Here is a 24,384-nt window from a genome sequence, read left to right as displayed (position 1 = left end):
TGCTGTACAGCAGAAATTGACAGAACATTGTAAATCAATCATAATAAAAAATGTTTAATAAAAGGCAAAAAATATGCTACAGGAATATATTGTACAATATAAGGAATATAACCAGTATTTTATAGCAACCATAAATGGAATATAAACTTTAAAAATTGTGTATCACTATGTTGTACACCTGAAGCATATAATATTGTACAGCAACTATACTTCAATTTAAAAGAACAGAAAAACAAATAAATAATAACAATGAAATTTTGAAACCAAAATAAATCCATATAAAATAGGCTATGTAAATATCACTACTGAACACAAATGCTTATTCTTTCCAAAAACAGTATTACTGGAAAAGGATTATTGAAAGACTTCACATGTGATCATGTAATTGGATCACTGAAATGACTGCTATATTAGATATTTGGACAGCTCAACAAATTATGAATACTACCACCACGTGGGAAAGATTCTGAATTCTACTCATGGTGCTGAAGAAGAAAACATTTTAGAGGAAGGAGAAGGAGGAGGAGGAAAAAGAGAAGAAAACACATATAGCCAAGTATTTTCATACAAAGTAGCTGAAACAAAAGAGAAAAAGAAGATGTTCCAATGGAGCTGGGGAACTGCACTGCTGTAAAAGAATTTATTTTCCTTGGCCTAACCCAGGAGCAAGAACTGAGCTTGGTATTATTTCTTGTCTTTCTTTTGGTGTATATGACAACTCTGCAGGGAAACCTCCTCATCGTGATCACTGAGACCTGTGAGTCTCGCCTTCACACACCCATGTATATTTTTGCTCTGTAATTTATCTATTGCCAACATGTGCTTTTCCTCCATCACAGCTCCCAAAGTTCTGGCAGATCTTTTGTCACCAAGAAAGACCATCTCCTACAATGGCTGCTTCACCCAGATGTTCTTCTTCCACCTTATTGGAGGGGTGGATGTATTTTCTTTGTCAGTGATGGCATTAGATCGGTATGTGGCCATCTCCAAGCCCCTACACTACACACTACATGACCATCATGAGTAGAGGCTGTTGCATTGAGTTTATAGTGGCCTCCTGGGTGGGGGGCTTTGTCCACTCCATTGTGCAGATTTCACTTTGCTGCCACTCCCCTTCTGCACACCCAATGTCCTTGACACTTTCTACTGCAGTGTCCTCCATGTCCTCAAACTTGCCTGCACTGACATTTTTGTGCTTGAGCTGCTGATGACTTCTAACAATGGACTGCTCACCATGCTGTGGTTCATCTTCCTCCTGGTGCCCTACCTGGTCATATTATTATTACTAAGATCTCACCAGGGGGAGGGCAGGAGGAAAGCCATCTCTACCTTCACCTCCCACGTCACCGTGGTGACCTTGCACTTCGTGCCCTGTATCTATGTCTACACCCAGCCCTTCACTGCCCTCCCCACAGATAAGGCCATCTCTGTCATCTTCACCGTCATCTCCCCACTGCTGAACCCCTTGATCTACACCCTGAGGAACCATGAGATGATGTTGGCCATGAGGAAACTGAAGGGAAGACTCGTGCCTTCTGTCACAGGATAGACTGCTAGCTCACCCCACTCACCATCTTTGAAAATGTTTGTCCATCAAATAAACTATATTTGATTAATTTTCATATTTCTGCTAAGATACTATGACTTACAAATGTTGTGATCATTGTGCAATGATGGAAAAAAATGGGTTTCATGTTTCAAAATACTTAGCCAGAAAAGTGTATGTCACTTTAGCTATGCAGCCTTGGAAGAGAGAAAGAAAATGGAATCCAAATACACTCAGACCATCTTATCACATTAGATAGTTGTAGGGTTTTTTTCAGCTCTACAGAGATGTGATTGACAAATAAAAATGACTTCTATTTAATATGTACAACTTGATGTTGTGAAACCATCATTGGGGGAAAGTGAGTTAAGCTGGGATCCTCCATGTTTTTTTTACAACAACATGGGAATCTACACTTGCCTAAATGAATTTTTCAATTAAAAAGGCAAAAAAATTGCTGTACATCCAGACATTCCCATTAATTCCTACACTGTTCACAGGAAGAGAGCTGAGACATATTAGAAAATAACACAGTTTGGAAAGACAAACATCATGTGATATCAGTTATATATGGAAGGAATCTAAAAAAAGATACAAATGAATTTATTTACAAAGCAGAAACAGACTCCCAGACTGTGAAAACAAACCTCTATTTGCCAAAGGGGACAGGTGTGTGTGGGGGAGCAATGGACTGGGGGTCTGGGATCAGCATATGCACATTATTGTACATAGAATGGATAGTCAACAGAGACCTGATGTATAGCACAGGGAACTCTGCCCAATATTCTGCTGTAACCTACATGGGAAAAGAATATGAAAAAGAATGGATATGTGTACTTGTATAACTAAATCACTTTGTTGTACAGAAATGATCACAACCCTGTAAATCAACTATATTTCAATACAACTTTAATTAAAAGAAGAAAAAGAATGCAGTTTTAACATTGGGATTCTATAAAGTCTTTCACAAGGTAATTACATCTTAAGAAAGTAAACAGGAGTTCCCGTCGTGGCACAGTGGTTAACGAATCTGACTAGGAACCATGAGGTTGCGGGTTCGATCCCTGCCCTTGCTCAGTGGGTTAACGATCCGGCGTTGCCATGAGCTGTGGTGTAGGTTGCAGACGCGGCTCAGATCCCGTGTTGCTGTGGCTCTGGTGTAGGCCAGCGGCTACAGCTCCGATTCAACCCCTAGCCTGGGAACCTCCATATGCCGTGGGAGCGGCCCAAGACATAGCAACAATAACAACAACAACAACAACAACAAAAAAGACAAGAGACAAAAAAAAAAAAAAAAAAAAAAAGAAAGTAAACACATCCAAACGAAGTTCCTCTCTGGCTGTAAAATATGCATAAATTAAATATCTATTACCTAAGGATTTTTCCATCTAAAGCCCGCATGCCAGTAGTTGATGGAAGCAGCTTTGAAGTTAGCAGAGCTTGAATTAGAGTTCCCATCATGGCTCAGTGGAAATGAATCCAACTAATATCCTTGAGGATATGAGTTCGATCCCTGGCCTTGCTCAGTGGGTTGGGGATCCAATGTGGCCATGAGCAGTAGTGTAGGCCAGCAGCTGTAGTTCTGATTTAACACCTAGCTTGGAAACTTCCATACACCATGGGTATGACCAAAAAAGCCAAAAAATCCAAAAAAAAAAAAAAAAGAATATGGACCTCAGCAGTCATGAGTCCCATGACCTGCAAATTCCTACTGTGGCACAACAGGATCAGCTGTGTCTCTGGTTTGCAGGGACACAGGTTCAATCCCCTGCCCAGCATAGATTAAGGATCCAGCTCAGCTATGGCATAGGTTGCAACTGTGGCTCAGATCTGATCCCTGGCCTGGGAAATCCATATACCACAGGGCAGCCAAAAAGAAAAGAAAGAAGTAAAAGAGAATGCAACAAAAAAACAAAAAAAATTAATTAAATGAAAAATCTCTATGAGCTGGTGCAAGGTCCTTCCTCTGACCTTCCTCTGATGCCCTGGCCCACTGGCCACCATCCACTACTCTTCCTCAGCACCTTGAGCTTGGCTCTAACCCTCATGCCTTCTTAGCTTTATGCTTTGCAGTTTTATCCAAGAACCTGGCAGAACAAGCAGAACATAGAAAACACTCATACAAATTTTAAAAATCAAGGGTATCCTATTGTGGTTTGTTGGGTTAGGAACCCAAGGTGGTGTCCATGAGGATGTGGGTTCAATCCCTGGCCTTGCTCAGTGGGTTAAAGATCCAGCATTATGGCAATCTGTGGTGTAGGTCATGGATGCAGCTCTGGATCCAGTGCTGCCATAGCTGTATCATAGGCTTGCAGCTTCAGCTCTGATTTGACCCCAGCCTTGGAATTGCCATATGCAATAGTTGTGGCCTTAAAAAGAAGAAAAATTAAAAAGTCAATGAATGAATATTTCCTCTCACTCGTTTTTGCTGCTCAAATCCTTGGAGAATATGGTGAAAAAAAAAAAACAGCAGATTTACTTTTATTCCCTGATACCTAACACTCTAAAACACATAGAAAACTCTGAAGCTTCTTCAGACTATGCCTATACATTCAGAAGTATTGGAATGACATGGAAAACACTAGTTGACGTATCAACTCGACTTTTGTTTGTTTGTTTGTTTGTTTTGCTTACTTATTATGCTATTTACAACCTAGGAGGAGTTTTTTGGTTTTTTCATTTGTTTGTTTGTTTTGCTCCATTTCTGGAGGTATACTATGGATCTAAAAATATTTGAAACTAGGAAAATGGTGATGTTATGGTACACATCTCAGACCACAAATCAGATGTGCCAAGGCCCTAAGGTGGGGGTGTGCCCTGAGCATCCATGAGACAGCAAGGAAGTCTTTGTAATTTGATGAGAGGAAGAAGGAGGAAAGCGGTAGTAGTTGAGGTCAGAGAGATGATTGGACCATGGAATCAGTTCATTATGACCTTTGAAACCATCATAAGAATTTTGTCTTTCACATAAAGTAAGATGGGTTGTCATTAGAGGGCTCTGAAAAGTGGAATAATTATGCATGTTTTTGGAGTTCCTGCTGTGGTTTGGTAGGTTAAGAACCTGACAGCATCCAAGAAGATAAGAGTTCAATCGCTGGCCTCACTCAGTGGATTAAGGATCCAGTGTTGCCTCAAGCTGCAGCATACATCACAGATGTGGCTTAGATCCAGCATTGCTGTAGCGGTGGTGTAGATCTGCAGCTTCAGCTTCTATTCAACACCTAGCCTGGGAACTTCCATATGCCGCAAGTGTAGCACTAGAAAGGAAAAAAAAATATGTATGTTTTAACAGAATTGCAGGAGAGGTAAGGACAAAATGGGAAGACCAGTTAGGAAGCTACTACAGTAGAAGTTATGAAGGTATGACTTAAGTTAGTCACCCTGGAGGCAGTGAGGATTTTGAAAAACTTTGAAGGTCAAGCAAGTAGGATTTGTGTATCCCATGAGAACTCCATCACCCACTTTGTTCATCACCCTACTCAGATCTCCTTCACTCTCACCTACATAACCCTCAGATCTAAGGTCTCCTGCCCTTACCTGTGTATCACCCTTCAGGAATGGATGAAACTGCCTAAGGAAGTTGCTCACAATCCCTAAGAACTGACATACATTTCCCACTAGGAAAATTACCAAGAGGTAATCATCAGGGGCGAGGGCAGGGGGCATCGTGGCTAAACTGACCTAACAAGATTCTTGCTGAAGGCAGGCCAGAGTGATCAGACATCATCTGGGGGGTGAGAGAGGATGAGGATGGCAGGTGATCAGATATGGTGGGTGGGAGAGTCTGGCTACCGTAGCTTAGCAGGATTTGGGCTACAACTGGATGATGCAGAGACAAGCATGGAGCTTGTCAAAAGTCAAGGCTTTGTTGAAAAATTCAGGGGTGGCTGAGCAGTGTTGCTCAAGGAGAGAATCTACCACTGCTGGAAAGTTTTAGAGCCATGACAAAATGTGTGTTCCTAAGTGTATATGCCTGAGTAGTTTCTTAATTACTCCCACTGAAACAACCTCTCATCAGCAGAAGTGTTCCAGCACCACATCCAACTATATGCCCTCTGATATTTCTCACCCTGGTTTGGAGATTAAGGAATTGGTCAATACAACAGGGCGTGGTATATCAGCATGGAAGACTCAAGAAAATACTATCCCCAGTGTCTGCCCTTTTCCACATAAAGGTGAAAGAGAAGCCATTGAAATCACTGCTCTTCAGAGGGGCATTTAAGAGAATTTTCTGAAACTGAATGATTCATGTGACTATTACTTAAGATGCTGGAGACCTGGAAGAACTTGGCATTTTAGATAAGATGCATAACTCTACCTGGGCATGTACATTTGTGATGTCTGGGTACCTGTACTAAAAGTGAGAAAAATTGAAAGCTAGGTGTAATTGTTAATACTTACAAATAGATTTTGACTGCAAATAATGTAATAAGTACACATGATGCTGCATGCCAGGATGAACCTTCAGTTCTTCTGAAAGATGACCAGTATCATTAAAGAAGTCATGTGTCTGTGAGAGTTACTAACCCAGAGTTTTTCTTTAAGGTCACACATGTATAATCACATTTATTAAGGATTAGGCAGTGCTCCAAGTCCTGATGCTTTACATAGATGAATTCATTTAACCCTTACAAAAATCATAGGAGGGAGATGCTCCTGTTTCTAAACACCAGTGAAGAGCCTGAGGGCAAGTGGGTGAAGGAACCTGCCTGTGTTTGCATAACCAGTAAGTGCCCAGCTGGGATCTGAATAGGTTGGGTGGTACTGTAATCCCCCTGTATCTGCTGTATGCTGTGATGCCTAAATAGGCTTTGGACAAAATTGCATACAAAGGAAAGACAACTTGAAGGGAAAGTGAGCTGGAAAAAGTACACCCCAAAAGTGGGAGGGAAGTGGCTTTCACTTTTCCTTTGTTTCTGATTATAGCAAGAAAAGAGAGATAAACTGCAAAGAAAGAAGTTAAGATCCATTTCAAGGATCCACCAAAAAAAAAAAAAAGATAGGAATTCATAAGCCATCAAGAGTATACCGTGAGCACACTTTTAACATTTTAAGAAACAAGCAAATTGTTTTTTAAAGTGGTTGTACCATTTTATGTTCCCACCAGCATTCCAATTCCTCCTCATTTTTGCCCACTCTTGATATATCCATCTTTTTAATACTAATCATTCTAATTGGTACGTACTATTATCTCACTGTGGTTTTCATTTACATTTTCTCAGTGATGAATGACACTAAGCATCTTCTCCTATGCTCATTTGCTTTCTTTCTACCTTCTTGCTCAAGTGTCTGTTCAAACCTTTTGTCCTTTTCATTTTAATTGGTTTGTATATTTTATTATTGAATTTTAAGAGTTACAGCATTCCACTCTTAGATACTTACCCAAGTGAAATGAAAAGATATGTCCATGTGAAGACCTACTCATAGAAGCTTTAAGATAATAGCCAAAAACTAAAAACAACCCAAATGTTCATCCACAAGTGAGTTGATAAATAGACTGTGGCATAGCCATGCAATAAAAAGGAATAAAATGTTGGTCCACACCAAAACATGGATAATTTTTATGAATAAAAGAAGCCAAACAAAAAGAGAGTACACATTGTAAGATACAGTTCATAAAAAAATTTGGAAAATACAAACTAACTGTCTTTCTTTAATAGATGCAAACTATTGCATCTGGAGTGGATAAGCAATGAGATCCTGCTGTATAGCACAGGGAACATATCCAGTCACTTGTGATGGAACATGATGGAGGATAATGTGATAAAAAGAATGTGTGTGTGTGTGTGTATATATATACATATATATATAGTTATATGTATATAGTTATATGTATATATAACTGGGTCACTTTGCTGTACAGTAGAAATTGACAGAACAGGGTAAATCAACTATAATGCAAAAATAAAAATCATAAAATAAAAAAATGAAGATACAAATTAATGTATAGTGACAGAAAGCAAGAGGCTCAGTGGTTGCCTGAAGAAGGAGGGGCAGAGGAGGCATTATGAAGGGTCACAAGGATGCTTTGGGAGTGATACACATGTTAATTATCTTAAATATATTGAGGATGGCAGGGGTCTGTGCTTATGTCAAAACTTATCAAAGTGTACACTTGAAGTACATGAGTCTATATGTCCATGATCACTCGATTTTTAAAAATTAATTTTAAGAAATAAACTAAAGCAATGAACTGAAGCTCTGAGTTACACTTTTATTTCCATAGCTGTTATTTTGACACCCAGGGGTTTGAGTACCTAAAGTAGTTTAAAGTAAATGCAGAAACAAATAAATCCCCTTAAGGAAGAATAGATCAATAATGAACTTAAAGTTTCCTAACTTTTCATAGAATTACATTTGTGGTTTGAAAAAGAAAGGAGTGCTTCTGCAGAATGAAGTCCAAGGAGAACCATTCTGAAGACAGCAATTCTTAAACCATGTAAATGAGCCACCCAGCCTGGGGGGAGGGGCGGAAGCAACACATTCCTGTGGGATTTATAGAAACTCAGTCATATCATTAGGCACTTTCTTACCCATACACCAAATTGACTCCATATTTATATCCTTCATACCACAATACCTCCTTTGTTAATATTTAAAATCCACCTATTTATCTTGAATATTTAGAACATTATTTTGTGCATTTTCTAAAATATTTATAATTTACAGAAGAATAATTTGGGGGCAGCACCTGCGGCCTCCAAAAGTTAATGGGCCAGGAATTGAACCCTCACTACCCAAGCCACAGCAGTAACAACACCCAATCCTTTAACCACTAGGCCACAAGGGAACTCTCAGAGAAAGAACAATAAAATGCATGCTTGTGTTATATCACTTCGCACACACTAACAATAACCCCAGAGCAACAATACAGTGGGGATAATATCTTACTAGATTTTAGACCAAATACCTGACTCTATAAGCCTGAATCTATTAAGAGAAAGTAAACACTTTCCAAAAATAACACTTTTAATTTTTTCCAATCTACAGAGGAAGAGGAAACATGATTCAATGGAGATGAGAAATGGCACCAGAGTAACAGAATTTATATTTCTGGGACTGACTCAGTGCCAAAACCTAAGTTGGTCTTATTTTTTTTTTTTTTTTTTTGAGCTTTGTGTACATGACAACTCTTCTGGGAAACCTCCTCATCATGGTCACTGTGACCTGTGAGTCTTGCCTGCACACCCCGATGTACTTCCTGCTCTGAAATATAGCCATCCTTGATATCTGCTCCTCCTCCATCACTGCCCCCAAGGTCCTAGTAGACTTTCTGACAGAGATAAAGACAATATCATATACAAGCTGCATGACACAGATGTTCTTCTTCTACATCCTTGGTGGGGCAGATATTTTCTCTCTCTCTGTGATGGCCTTTGATCACTACGTGGCCACCTCCAAGCCCCTGCACTATGTGAACATCATGAGTAGGAGCCAGTGCACTGCCCTCATTGTGGCCTCCTTGCTGGGGGGCTTTGTCCTCTCCATCATGCAGATCTCCCTGCTGCTCCCACTCCCCTTCTATGGATCCAACATTGTGGATGGCTTCTACCTCAATGTCCCCCATGTCCTCAAACTTGCCTGCACCAACACCTTTGCCCTTGAGGTCTTAATGATTTCCAACAATGGCTTGACCTCTACACTGTGGTTCATCTTCCTCCTAGTGTCCTACACAATCATCTTGATGATGCTGAGGTCTCACCAGGGGGAAGGCAGAAAGAAAGCTATCTCCACCTGCACAGCCCACATCACCATGGTGAACCTGCACTTAGTGCCCTGCATCTACATCTATGCCCAGCCCTTCACTACCCTTCCCACAGATAGGGCCATCTCTGTCATCTTCACTGTCATCTCCCCACTGCTAAACCCCTTGATCTACACTCCGAGGAACCATGAGATGAAGTCGGCCATGAGGAAACTGAAGGGAAGACTCATCCCTTCTGAAATGGGATAGACTGAGGCTCTCCATCCTCTTCATCAACAAAGACTCCATGCAATATTTTACCCATGGAGTCAATTTATATACTCATATATACTGTCAATAAACCAACTAAACTCACTAGATAACCCTTTATTTTCCAATATAAGTTAACAGGATACTGATAACCCAAGCTTCTGGTGAACATGAAGTATCTTGTGTTATAGAATTGATCTGATTGATACATTTCCACTCAAAGACTAAAAAAAAAAAGACAATTATGAAAGTTTTATGGCATGTGAAGAGTGATCCCTTTTCCAAGAGGTGAGTAATATGAAATAGAAGAAGAATAGAGTGGTTTCCTCAAGATCTTCTATCAATTTAATCAGAGATAAGTCCAGATGGTCAATTCTTCTTGCCACAGGAATGCAATTTATTTCATTGCTGGACCTGTCCATGGCCAAACTGCAATCCTGTTCTAGAAAGAGCTCATGATCACTGCCTCTGGAATACACATATATGAGTATATATGGGCCTATCACAGATTAAGAACATTTTTTCTGCTGAGTTAAGCTCCATATGGGCTTGTGACCCATGGAGAACCTCAAAGGTATGTAGTGGTTTTCCTCCTAGATTCCTATCAGGAATGAAGAAGCTTTGGAATATTTCCCATAATGTCCTTAAGGGATTTATCTTATGCAGAACTAGACATACCAAATTCACATTCTCATGACAAAGGCAGGCGGAACCTCAGGGATCCTACACCAAGAGCAATCTGTTCTCACTACTCAAGAACTTGTGTGCTGTTGCAGTCTTACCAGAGCAAATATCAGACTGACTACACCATTGAGGATTTACATTCTGCCCACTGGAGAAAGGGAGGAAGAAAGAGAAAGGGTGCTAAAGAAGAATAAAACTCTATCTTTCAATATGTTCATATTTGTGAAGAGGCAATATAGGCTTGTGGTTTTGTCTGGAAAATATGGTTAGAATTAAAAAAGTGAAGCACTGTGGCTGAAAGCTCTAACTTCAGAGTTAAACAGACCTGGGTCCAAATCCTATCTCTGCCATCCATCCGTGTGATCTTGAGCTATTTTAATTCTTCACAGGTCACAGTTCACCTACACAAAGATGCTGACATGATCCTTCTCTTGGAGTTGTTGTGAAGCTTAGAATGAGATGGTATATGTAAAACATACATGGCAGACAGTAAATGCTCAGGTAAAGGAAAATGGATCCATTTTAATAACTGAACTATTATGCCTAATTCACATTCCATTACCCATTGACCTGTTACACTCTTCTCCTATGTATGATCTATACTCATCATTATTAGGGGAAAAAATGGTGTGGAAAAGATGGAATGTACATAGAATTAAAAGCACCTATCATCTTAAAATTTCTAGCTTTTTTTTTTCTTAAAAAATAGTGGATCCTGGAATTCCCATTATGGCACAGCAGAAACAAATCCAACTAGAAACCATGAGGTTGTGGGTCCAATCCCTGGCCTCGCTCAGTAGGTTAAGGACCTGGCATTGCCGTGAACTGTGGTGTAGGTCACAGACACCACTCATATCTCTCATTGCTGTAGCCACGTTGTAGGCCAGCAGCTGTAGCTCCAATTTGACCCCTAGCCTGGGAACTTCCATATGCCTCAAGTGAGGCCCTAAAAAGCAAAAATAAAAAATAAATTTGGATTCTTAATCCACTGAACAAGGCCAGGAATTGAACCCCCATTCTCATGGATACTATGTAGAGTTTTAACCCACAGAACCACAAAGGGAACTCCTTAAAATTTCTAGCTTTGTCATTAAAATATGACAGTAAGTGTTCCTGTTATTTACGTACAACTCAAAGAATCACCCTGAAGCTGATGAGGTACACAGTGCAAGAGAGTTTCATAGCAAAAGATTACAGTGGGTCAAAGATAAACTACGGCTTAGAGAGTAGAGATAAGGGGTCAGAACATGAAGGCAGAGCCAGTGGGTTAGAAGAGCGCCCAGGGGAGGTAACCAAAGCTTGGCGAGTGTTGAAGACAAACTTCACTTCTGTCCCTCATTGGACCTGGGCTGGCCCCATAAGCATCCATTAACTTACTGACTCACTTGTTCATTATTTCCTGCTCCCATCAATCAGCTCTAACATTTTAAGCATTAACCCAGCCCGCGATTCTTGTCAAGTCACCACTCATAGGGTTCTGCTACTTTTGCTCAGGCAGCTCTCATCTCTAGACTGCTTTTCTTTATGAAATTGCCTATAAAAAATACATACCAAAAGCCACTTTAGAACCTAGTTCATACAAATGTGTCCTTTCCTTTTTTTTTTTTTTTTTTTTTTTTTTGCCTTTTCTAGTGCTGCACCCAGAGCATTTGGAGGTTCCCAGGCTAGAGTCTAATCAGAGTTGTAGCCGCCAGCCTATGCCACAGTGACACTGGATCCAAGCTGCATCTGCAAACTACACCACAGCTCACAGCAACGCTGGATCCTTAACCCACTGAGCGAGGCCAGGGATCAAACCCACTACCTCATGGTTCCTAGTCAGATTCGTTAACCACTGAACCACAACGGGAACTCCTGGGTCCTTTCCTTTTCTTTCTACCCCTTACAACTCCCTCAGATCAGAGTTTTATCCCTATGTCAGATCTGGATGGCATCAAAGACCTATAGAGTCTGAATCACTGTATTCCAGAAGTGAAACCATGTACAAACTCCTGAGTTCTCATGTTTTGAAGTAAAAGCCTTTTCCTTTCACCTTCCAGGCCTCCCCTCAGTCTCAAAAGACTAACTCCAGAATTACTGATTAGGAAATTTTGTTACAGCTAAAAAATAACTAGTTAAAACCATCTCCATTATGTTATGCCCTGCCTTGACACACAAACGTATTACTAATGTTTACTTTCTAGTTAGAGTGTATTGCACCTAGTGTCTTATTGCATCTAGTTTTTCTTTTGTAATGGAACACCACCTATCACCACTTCCCTGTAAGCAATCTTCTTTCCAAAGAGAAGGTCAAGGAATGATAACCACAAAGACAACCAGACACTGATAGGGATGGAGTGGGATAGTTGCACAGGTGGTTGTTGTGGGAGGGGTGTCCCAATGGGGAACCATGGATGGAGAGAGGGGACCTGGGGACCTTTGGGAGATCATTGTGGGTTGGTGCTCACCTGGGAGGGCCTTCAGAAGGAGGCAGGCTTGCTTGACTAGGGGAGGTGCCAGATATGCACCTCAGGTCATTGGGTGGGGGATGGGGTGAGGCTGGCATTCAGGTTCACACCAAGGGTAGGAGTTAAGGACCACCCTTCTGCTGTTTTGAATAAGCACCATGACAGTTCTAGTTTGACCTTATAGGGTCAAATACTCTGATACTGGATACCAAGGAGAAGCTCTACTTGAAGAAAGAGAAATAGGTGGTTTTTCCCACCCCCATTTCTCTTGGATTATAAAACTGTAGCCCACCTAATCCTTAGGGTAGAGCCTCCTTGCCTGCCTGCTTGCATCTCTCACCAGCATCTGAATAAATCTATTTCTTGCCTATCACTGTCTCTCTTGCTGAGTTTCTTCTGCACTGAGACACAAAGAACCTGAACCTCAGTAAGTCCAGACACCAGATGAATGATTCTAATTTAAAAACTATAGGTTCAAGTCGCAATCTAGCTTTTGGCTAAATTTGCTTCCCAGCACATGGGCTCAAGTCCCAGTCTGGGTTTAGGCTGGGTTCAAGTCCCAATCTGCTGGCTGGGTTCAAGTCATAAGTATTGTCAGTTTCAAAACCATCACTGGACTGACTGATGGACCTAACGACTCTGAAATGATCTATGGAGGGAGAATAATATAGACACCTTAATCAATAACCCTGTCTTCTGAGCTGAATCTATAAAACTCTTTGCTATTTCCTCTCAAGATGGGACACAGTTTTGAGGCCTTAGCCTGCTATGGCCTCCTTTGCCTGGCAAAGCAGTTAAGCTATTCTTTCTGCTTCACCAAAAACTCTTTCTCTGAGACTTAATTTGTGCCAATGCACAGAGGCAGAGGCCACACTTTGGCTACAGAAATATGATCCCAGGGGCAGAAACTCAGAAAGCCCTGCCACACCATTGTCTCTGACACTTCCTCAAACTATGTCTGAACACAAAATACAACCTGATTCAATAACTCAGGGGAGGGGGAGGTCAATTGCATCTGTTTACACACATGTCTATCATTTATCTAGATGACATAAAATCACAAGCTTGGGATTCCCACTGTGGCACATCAGTAATGAATGAGACCAGTATCCATAAGGATGCATGTTCGATCCCTGGCCTCCCTCAGTGGGCGATGAATCTGACATTGCCGTGAGGTGTAGTGTAGGTCACAGACAGGGCTTGGATCTGGCATTGCTGTGGCTGTGGTGCAGGCTGGCAGCTGCAGCTCAGATTCAGCCCCAGCCCAGGAACTTCTATGTGCCATGAGTATGGCCCTAAAAAGCAAAAAATAAAAAATAAATATAAATCTACACCCTCCAGTCTCTGAGAGCTACCCCAACAGTAGCCACTGAGTTCTGATTCATTTTTCTGTTGTTACCCTTTTACTTAAGTTTCATTTCCCAGCTGGTTGAAAGCAAAACAATTTTGGTAAGAAGGAAAACCACACGGTCCATGGTGTGGTGCAACACAACATGTTCCTCCTAAGCCAAGGATGATAATGCACTGTCTCATGGGCTTCCTCTGGAGAAAAGGCTACATCCTGAAGATGCACTAGTGTCTCTGCATGCACGTGTGAGACGGGGCAGAGAGGCGATGAGGGAGATAGAGAGAAAGGAGGAGGACTTGGTGACATTTTAATGACTCCCACAAGAACACCATCGAATTGGCCACTAGGCTTCCACATTCATATGCAACAATATTCCCTTTGCTAATTTCTTTATTAGGCTTGTGGCTGAGGGACAAGAGAGGTGGTCGAGGCACTGTCAGGTGAAGAGTCGGAATGAGGTGATTCCTCAAGGCTGCCCTTTCCCAGCTGAAAGAAAAACATAACCAAATTGCTAGCCTTGAGGTAGGCTGTCCATGAAACATAGAATTTCCCCAGAACCTACTTCTAAGATGCAATGGGAGCATCATAATAGGGTTGATTTTTTTCACTTGGAGACTGAGTCTGTTAGTGCTTGCCTGTGAACTTCCAAAACTCAAAAGCTGTTGGTGTAGATTTTTCAGAAATGCTACAAATGTATAGAATGTTCCTTTTGAAACCAAGACTTTTAATGAAGCCAAGAAAAGTGGTAGTTTTTCACTATGTGGAAGAAGGAAATTGTGGCTTGTAAAATAGAAGAGGAAGTTCAGTTGGCTCCAGGGGATGTGATGCATTTTACTTGGGGGTGGGAGGGAAGATGGTGAGGTTTGAATTGCTTTGAAGGTAGTTGATTAGGTGCCTGGCTACTTCCTGCCTCTCAGGAGGACAATTGCCTTGGAAAAACAGCACTGAAAGTCAGCAATTCCTGAATTTAGTACATGGAATCTGGCCAGCTTTGCAACTCAATATGCATAAGGCTTCTAAAAATTTAGGGATTCAATTAAGAGTAGAGGTTTTTCAATATTGGGAGAGAGAAAATCATGACATAGGAGAGCTCTCATAGATTCAACTCAATGTAGAGAATGGAGCAGCATTCTTTCTGGGAAGCTGGGGTACAAGGTAACCCTGGGTTTACAGGCTCTGTCCAAGATAAGCTTGTTTCCAAGATAAGCTTGTTTCGATAAGCTTGTTTCCAAAGCTTGGGTGCTTATTTTGATAAGCTTGTTTCCAAAGCATGGGGTGATTTCCAAATAACCTTTGGGGTGATTTCTGAGAAACCCTAATGATCCTTCTTTTGACTTTGCAAAAACAGATAAAATTATAGCTCTTTTTTTTATTGAAGTCTAGTTGATTACAATGTTGTGTCAGTTTCAGGTATACAGCAAAGTGATTCAGATATACAGCAAAGTGATTCAGATATACATACAGATATATGTACATATTTCTCTTTCAGATGCTTTTCCCTTATAGGTTTCACTTATAGATGCCTTTCCCAAAATATTGAGTTCCATGTGCTATACAGTAGGTCTTGTTGGTTATCTGTTTTATGTAGTGTAGAGTGTATATGTTAATTCCAAACTCCTAATTTATCCCTCCCCACATCTGTATTTCTTTATCCACTTCCCCTTCCCTCCTTCTTTATTGGGCCTGTGTTTTAACGCAATGTGTACAATGCTGTAGATTCAAAGTATCCTCCCCACTCTGTACAAAGACAGCATCTGTAGGAACCCTCAAGATCCATTATTTTAAGAAGGAGCTTGTGTTTGAATAATGCTACCCAGAACACATTTCTGCACCTTGCATTGGAACACTCTGTGGTTGATGGAGGTTCTGGGTGAAGGTACCTCTAAAGACTGCAAAGTCAACTTTTAAAATTCTGCTTTTGTTTTTCCAAGTCACTTCTGACATCCTCTCATGTGAGTCATCTTCAGCCAAACCTTTTATTCACCAGGCTCCAGATTCTAACATCATCACCCTACACCCACATTCTACTTTCACTTGCTTGGCAAAGGATTTTTTTTTTTTCCTTTCCAGGATTTTCTGGGAAGGGCTGACCAACACTGGGAAGAAGTATAGTTGCAGTAGTTAGGGTTTATGTTTTTTTTTGGCTGTACCCATGGCGAGTGGAAATTCCCAGGCCAGGGATCAAACTCATGCCACAGCAGCAACCTGAGCCAATGAAAAAACAGTACTAGATTCTTAACCCACTGCACCACAAGAGAACTCCCAAGACCATAGGTCTTTGGAATAAGACTGATCTTGGTTTGTGACATGGCTCTACCAGGGGTGAAAACTTGAACAAGTTACTTAATTATTCTGTGTCTTGGTTTCCTCATCCATGAAATCAGGAAAATAATACATATTTCACATGGATATGATGGGTTTTAGAAGCAATAAAATGAACATAAATTTTCACTAAAAGTGAGGGAAAAAATAAACAAAACAGAGCTCCATAATTCTGCCCACATTGCTATAATGCTGAGACTTTGAAAGTTGCCCACCCCCATACCCCAAGGCCAGGTATCCAGATGACTGAAGCACAAATTGAAGATTGCAGTTTGCTTTCTTTCTGTAAAGGTTTTTTTTTTAAATGAAAATGCTTATATTTACATTTGCATGCAGAAATAAATTTATTTATAAGCAGATGTGTGATACAATACTCAATTTTTTTTTAACACATGCATTAGTTCAAATTCCTAGGCCAAAAAAAAAAAATCCCTAGAAGATAAATGGCACTTTACACTTATTTCCAGTTGTTGGGAAGAGGGCTTTGAACCACAGCATCAGTAGCAAGATGAGCCATTCTCAGACAAGTCCCCACAAAGGCACCTGGCATGTATGAGAAAGAAGGGCTCACCTGGAGCTGGTGAGACAGGGTAGCCACTGGCAAAATCAAAATCCTCGGCTCCTTCCAGTTTGCAAAATAGACATGCAATCTCGCCTACTCTTTAGAAGAGTCCCACTTATGAGGTAGGTCTTATTATCATCATATTGTAGATAAATTTTAATGGTGAAGGCTGAGAACTGACTCTAACCCATATCTTGTGACCCTCTCATATATTTCTAATGAGTTTGGTGCTATGATTGAGTACCTGGCCCAAGCTCAAACCATCTAGGAAGTGGTAAAGCCCAAATCATGTAAATTCTCTAGATGATGCACATATGTGTATCCAAAATGCAAGTGTGGGATGTGACACTGTCCCATAAAACCTCCAGGACAAAGTTTACAAACATTATAAGCCCAAGAGGGACTGTTTTTAATATAAATCCTCACAATTTTGATTCTCCTCACTTTTCTCTCTGCCAGTCCCACAAGCTGAAACACTCTTATTGTCTCAACTGTAAATTACTTAAGGAAAGGACTTATATTTGAGTCAGCTTTCTCTTAAAAAGATGATCTCAACATCTTTATGATGATTAATGTTATGTGTCAACTGGACTGGCCACAGGGCACCCAGTTTAAACACTGTTTCTGGGTGTGTCTATGAGGGTGTTTCCAGATGACATTAGCATTTGAATCAAGGCTTGCTCCTTCGAATAAAGATGAGTTTCTCTTCCCCCACAATGGGTAGACAGGATCCAATCCATTGAGGACACAAATAGAACAAAAGAGGTGGAAGAAGGAGAAATATACCCCTTTATTCCTGCCTTACTGCCTGAGCTGGGACTTCTCATCTCATCATTTACACCACTGGCTCCCTTGGTTCTCAGGACCTTGAACAAGACTGAATTACAATATAAGATTTCCTGGGTCTTCAGCTTTCCTGGGTCTCCAGCTTTCAGAAGGCAGATCGTGGAACTTCACCTCCATAATAGCACAGTCAATTCTACATAATAATTCTCTAAGTGTGTGTCTATATATATGTGTGATAGATATAGATAGATGGCATGGATATAGATATAGATCATATCAGTTCTGTTTATGTAGAGCACTAATACAGTCATGGAAATGGTATGTAGAGGAAGGAAAAAATAGAAATAGTCAAGAAAAATAGGAGAGAGAAAGAAGGGAGGAGAACACAGGAAACACAGGAAGCTGTTCTTGTCACAGAGATTTCTTGAGTAGAAAATTTGAAAACTATTCACTTATCCTTCCAATAGCAAAAGAAAAATTTTAGAGTAAGATGCTGTCATCCATTAAAATATTTTTATATTCTGAATCAACCAAAGACTCCTTTGGGCATGATTTCTCCACTGTCTAGATATGGTAAGTCGTTAGCCTGGGGAATTTTAATTCAGGGATTCTGAAATCTTTGATCACTATTCGGAACATTTATTCTTATCATTCCATGTTGTTGCATGAAATGTCAAAAATTAATGGAATGAAAAAGGAGGTTCTTATTCTTATTTTCCTGTATGAGTAGAAAGGAGAGTGCTGCTTGGGGAACTGTGAGCTTGAAAGGATTTTTTTCCTAAGTCTAGAAGAGCAGGAGTTCCCACTGTTGCCACTGGGGATCAGCAGTGTCTCTGCAGCCCTGGGGTGCAAGTTCAATCCCCTACCCGCCACAGTGGATTAAGGATCTGGTGTTGCTACAGCTGTAGGCATAGGTCGAAAATGTGGTCGATTTGATCCCTGGTCTGGAAACTCCATGTGCCGCAGGGTATAATGGAGGAAAACATACAGTAATTAAAATCAGATCAGAGAAAGGACAATAGGTGGACAGCAGAGCCACTGTGTAAGACAAGAATAAGTGAGACAAGAATGAGAAGGTAACTCTCAAGTTGTAGCAGCTCTAACTTTTTTTATTATAAAATAACCATTATGAAAGCGAGTGGTCAATTAAATTTTACTTTGTGAAGTTTATTATTTACAAGAGATTAAAATGTTTGAAACCATGTTGATGTTGTTAACATTTTACTGAAGAACATATACAAAAACACACATAAGTCTCTACAGGTCAATGGATTTTCACACAAGCTGAATATATCTTTGCCATAAGCACCCAGATTTAAAAAACAAAACATTATCAGCATCTCAAAAGCTTCCCTCAGATTCCCTTAGTTTTGTATATTTTGGTTTTTGTATGAACAAATAAAAGCATATGTACTCTTTTGTGCCTGGATTATTTCATCTAACATCATGTCTCAGATTCATATATATTTTTACACATAAGTAGATCATCCCCATTGCTGTGTAGTAGTATGTGATTTTAACACAATTTATCTTCTCCACTGTTAATTGACATCTGTGTCATTCTCCAGTTTGAGGCAATTACAAACTGCTACAAATATTCTAGGATACATTTTTGGTGAACATAACATATGTACATACTTCCTAGAAATGGAATAGATTTTTTTTCATAGATAAGGTTGCATTTTCTTTTGAAGCATAGTTGATGTACAATATCATATAAGTTGGAGTTGTAGCTTAGAAGTCTGAGCTGCTGTTGTGGCTCAGTGTGGTAAGAATCAGACTAGTATCCATGAGGATGAGGATCATTCCTGGCCTCACTCAGTGGGTGAGGCATTGCCATAACCTATGGCATAGGTCACAGATATGGCTCGGATCTGGCACCGTTGGGGCCATGCTATAGTCCTGCAACTCAGATTCAACCCCTGGCCCCAGGAACTTCCATATGCCACAGGTGCAGCCACAAAAAAGAAAAAGAAAAAAAAAACTCATGACAGAAAAGACAATAGTAGATTTCATAATACATTCTTTAATATGCTGTTATTTCTTCCAGAGATATACTTGAAAAAAGAAATCTGTGATCCAATAGATCAGGGAAATTATACCTGAGTGAAAGAATTTATTTTCCTGGGAATTACTTAGTCTCAAGAGCTGAGCTGGGTCTTATTTGTCTTTTTGCTTTTGGTGTACATGACAACTCTGGTGGGAAACCTCCTCATCATGGTGACAGTTACCTGGGAATCTCATCTGCACACACCCATGTACTTCCTGCTCTTCAATCTCTTCATTCTTGACATCTGCTTCTCCTTCATCACAGCTCCTAAGGTCCTAGTTGATCTTCTGTCAGAGAGAAAGACCATCTCCTTCAATGGCTGTGTCACCCAAATGGTCTTCTTCCATCTTCTGGGGGGAGCAGATGTTTTCTCTCTATATATGATGGCCTTTGATTGCTATGTGGCCATCTCAAGACCCTTCCACTATCTGACCATCATGAGTAAGGAACAATGCACTAGCCTCATGGTGGCCTCTTGGGTGGGGGGCTTTGTCCATTCCACTGCACAGATCTCCCTGCTGCTCCCACTCCCTTCTGTGGACCCAATGTTCCTGACACTTTCTACTGTGATGTCCCCCAGGTCCTCAAACTTGCCTGCACTGATACCTTCACCCGGAGCTCCTGATGATTTCCAACAATGGACTGGTCAGCTGGTTTATATTCTTCTTTCTCCTCATCTCTTATACAGTCATCCTCAGGATTCTGAGGCCTCACCAGGGGGAGGCCAGGAGGAAAGCCATCTCCATCTGCACCTCCCACATCACCATGGTGACCCTGCACTTCGTGCCCTGCATCTACGTCTATGCCCAGCCCTTCACCACCCTCCCCACAGATACTGCTATCTCCGTGACCTTCACTGTCATCTCTCTGCTGCTCAATCCTATGATCTATACCTTGAGGAACCACGAAATGAAATCATCCATGAGGAGACTAAAGAAATGACTGGAGCATTCAGAAAGGATTTAAATTCTGTGAGGACAATGATAAGCAATGAGGTCCCACATGATGGAAGATAGTATGAGAAAGGGATTGTGTGTGTGTGTGTGTGTGTGTGTGTGTGTGTGTGTGTGTGTGTGTGTGTGTATGACTGGGTCACTTTGCTGTATAGCAAAAAATTGGCACAACATTGTAAATCAACTTTAATTTTTAAAAAAGAAATTTTTGAATATGAAAATAATTCTATGAATATGAGCCAATACCAACATGTAAAGACAAACATCAAATTTCATTTTCTCAAAAATGGGAAGAAGGCTCAGCTTTAAAGAACTCAACTAGTATCCATGAGGATGCACGTTCCATCTCTGGCCTCACTCAGTGTGTTCAGGATCCGGTGTTGCCATGAGCTGTGGTGTAGGTTGTAAATCAACTGTACCCCAATACAAAATTTTTAATTTAAATGTTTAAAATATTTCTTTATAGGTGTTCCCACCGTGGCTCAGTGGAAACAAATCTTACTGGCGTCCATAAGGACCCAGGTTCAATCCCTGGCCTTGCTCAGTGGGTTAAGAATACAGCATTGCCATGAGATGTGGTGTAGGTTGCAGACATGGCACTGATCTGGTGTAGCTGTAGGCTGGCAGCTACACCTCGGATTCTACCCCTAGCCCGGGAACCTCATATGACAAGGGTGCACCCCTAAAAAGACAAAAATTAAATTAAATTAAATTAAATTTTTAAAAATTTCTTTACAAAAGGCAGATAGTAAGCTCAGATCTGGCAGCTTGGATACGGCATTGCTGTGGCTGTGGCTTAGCTGCAGCTCCAAATCAACCCCTAGCCTGGGAACTTCCATATGCCACAGGTGTGGCCCTAAAAAGCAAAGTGAATAGAATAGAATAGAATAAGAACTTTTTTAATATGAAAAACAATTCTATGAGAACAAGATAATACAAAATGTTAAGATAAATATCAAATTTCGCTTTCTCAAAATGGGAAGAGATCACCATAATGCCAAAAGCAATTAATATCTATGGATACCATAGGGTCTTAATGAGGTTGGTCCTATAGTATGTGCTGGGAACCTATATGTGATACCATTTTAAAGTGAGTCCCATTCACACCTTCCACTACCTGATTTCAATTATTCATCCCACAGGTATTTACAGAGCACTAATTATGTGCCTGACAGTGTTAGGAGTCAAACTGCTGCAGAAGGATTCAATAGAGGCACTATCTTAGAAGCCTACCTCAAGTTGCTTTCACGAAGACAAGAACAAAGTGTAGTGGAAATATTGCAGGCACTTTTCCTGAGAGTTTCAAAAGATGTTTGACAATATACCCCTTACTATTGCCAAGGGTAGCAAGACAGAGAAGGACAATCCAAGCAAATAAATCAGTATGTGCAGAGGGAGAGGCTGGTGCAGAGTAGGTCACACTTGTGCAATGGTGAGCTCACTGTAGCCACAAAGCCAGACACCCATGGAGTGAAGACCAGTATTTGATATTTAAAAGGAAATCGGGAAAAGAGAACTCTAGCTGTGGTCCCCCAAACAATGCAAATCCACACTTTTGCCTGGGGAGAGAAGATCCCCAAATGGCTCCAAGATTTCTCCCTGGGCAGAAATAGGTAATGTTCTATGTGGGAGTATTCATACAGAAATAACACTGACAGGCAGAGACTGTAGACAGTGCACCTGAATTTCTGAAAGGCTTAAGCAAAGACAGGTGCTAAGCAGGGCGGGCGGGGGGGAGAAAAAATTGGGAGTTTGAGGTTGACATATACACATTACCACCTACAGAATAGATAACTAGCAAGGACCTAGTGTATAGCACAGGGAACTCAGCTCCATATTCTTCACATAATCAAAGACATTTATGAAGAAACCCACAGCAAATATAATACTCGATGGAGGAAAAGCTGAAAGCCTTCCCATTAAAATCTGGAACAAGACAAGGATGCCCACTCTCACCACTGTTATTCATCAGAGGACTGGAAGTCCTAGCCCCAGCAATCAGACAAGCAAAAGAAATGAAAGTTACCCAAATTGGAAGAGAAGAGGTAAAATTGTCACTGCATGCAGGTGACATGATACTACACATAGAAAACCCCAAGGACTCCCCACAAAAACTACTTGAACTGATCAACAAATTCAGCAAAGTATCAGGGCACAAGATGAACATTCAGAAATCAGTTCCATTTCTGGATACTAACAATGACATATTAGAAAAGGCTATATGCTGAGAACTATTAAATATTAATCAAGGACACTAAAGAGGACTCATAGAAATGGAGAGATATTCCATGCTCCTTGGTTGGAAGAATTAATATCATAAAAATGTCCATACTACCCAAAGCACTCTACAGATTCAGTGTAATCTCTATCAAATGATCGATGACATTCTTCATAGATCTGTAACAAACAATCCAAAAATGTATATGGAAGCATAAGAGACCTCAAACTGCCTAGGCAATCCTGAGGAAAACCAAAAACCAAACAAACAAACAAACAAAAAACAAGCAGGAGGCATAACATTCCCAGACTTCAGGCAATACTACAAAGTGAAAGTAATGAAGACAGGGTGGTGCTGGTACCAAAACTGACACACAGACGAAAGGAACAGAAGAGAGAAACCAGAAAGAAACCCAGACGCCTTGGGTCAATTAAACGTCAATCAATGAGGCAGGAATATAAAATGGGAAAAAGATCGTCTTTTCATTAAGGGGTGCTGGGAAAACCAGACAGATGCGTGTAAAACAATGCAACTGGAACACACTCTCACACCATGGACAAAAAATAAGCTCAAAATGCAGTAGAGACTTGAAAGGCAAGACAAGACACCGTCAAACACCTAGAGGGAACATATACTATATTAATTCTCTGTACCAATCTGGTGCTGGCCATAACCAAACTTGGCCCTAGAGGGAGGGCCAGACTGTTCCTCAGAGGAGCATCCCTAGATTAGCGAGGGGCACTTGCTGGTCTCCTACCTTGCCGTTGGCTGCTGAAGCTGCAGGAAGATCTCTGACCCAAGGCAGGGGGACCTACCCCAACCGCGCAGCTGGCTGTGAATCCTGCTTCTAAGGAAAGTCAGGTCGAATTGCCACGCTGGAGAAAGAGAACGGGCATTTGTGGGCGTGGCAATGGGCGGAGCGATAGGCCCCCCCTTTCTGTGCGTGCTGGGCTTCTGAAACGCGGGAGACTAGCAGGTGGCCTAGGAGCTGGGCAGATGGAGAACAAAGGCGGACCACTGGGCCCTACGTGCCTGCACCGCGCCAGGCGGACCTGCCCAGCTGGAGAGCAAAGGGGGGTCGCGGAGGTCTGCGAGCCTGCGCAGGACCTGCCAAGACCATGAGGACCTGCCGGCCAGGCAACGCCCCTTGCCCCCGTGGCCCCCCTAGAGGGCGCGCTGAAAGGAAGAGGACAACCCTGGAGAGCTCCGCCTCAGCTTCAGGCCAACTTGAAGGTAAGTGCTTGCAAAACCAAATTGGGGCCAGCGTGTGGTGGGCGAGGGGGAGTAAGCGGCGCTCTCATTGGGAATGCATATCAGATCAATTCACACAAAGATCAAGTCTCAGGACATTTCTTAGACAGGTAGGGGAAAAGCCACACAACACCGTCCCCTGCACACATTAGGGCAGCTGGGTAGTGATCATTTCTGCAGTTACCACAACCCTTCGGTTAGCCTGTCACTTAGGTCTTTTCCCACTAGGTGGCAGTCAAGTCAAATAGCAGGCAAAGTCCAAC

The 24,384-nt window shown here is 41.3% G+C and overlaps 3 pseudogenes; all 3 read left to right on the top strand.

Annotated features, from left to right (window-relative positions):
* Positions 1-311: 311 nt before the first annotated feature.
* Positions 312-1,549, top strand: LOC110258656 (annotated as a pseudogene).
* Positions 1,550-8,369: 6,820 nt separating this feature from the next.
* On the top strand, positions 8,370-9,917 carry LOC110258654 (annotated as a pseudogene).
* Positions 9,918-19,647: 9,730 nt separating this feature from the next.
* Positions 19,648-20,641, top strand: LOC110258653 (annotated as a pseudogene).
* Positions 20,642-24,384: the final 3,743 nt, after the last annotated feature.

This window comes from Sus scrofa, unplaced genomic scaffold (genome assembly GCF_000003025.6).
Source record: "Sus scrofa isolate TJ Tabasco breed Duroc unplaced genomic scaffold, Sscrofa11.1 Contig2673, whole genome shotgun sequence".
NCBI classification, from domain to species: Eukaryota; Metazoa; Chordata; class Mammalia; order Artiodactyla; family Suidae; genus Sus; species Sus scrofa.
The sequence above is the reverse complement of the archived record's forward strand: the minus strand, read 5'-3'. Positions and strand labels throughout refer to the sequence as shown.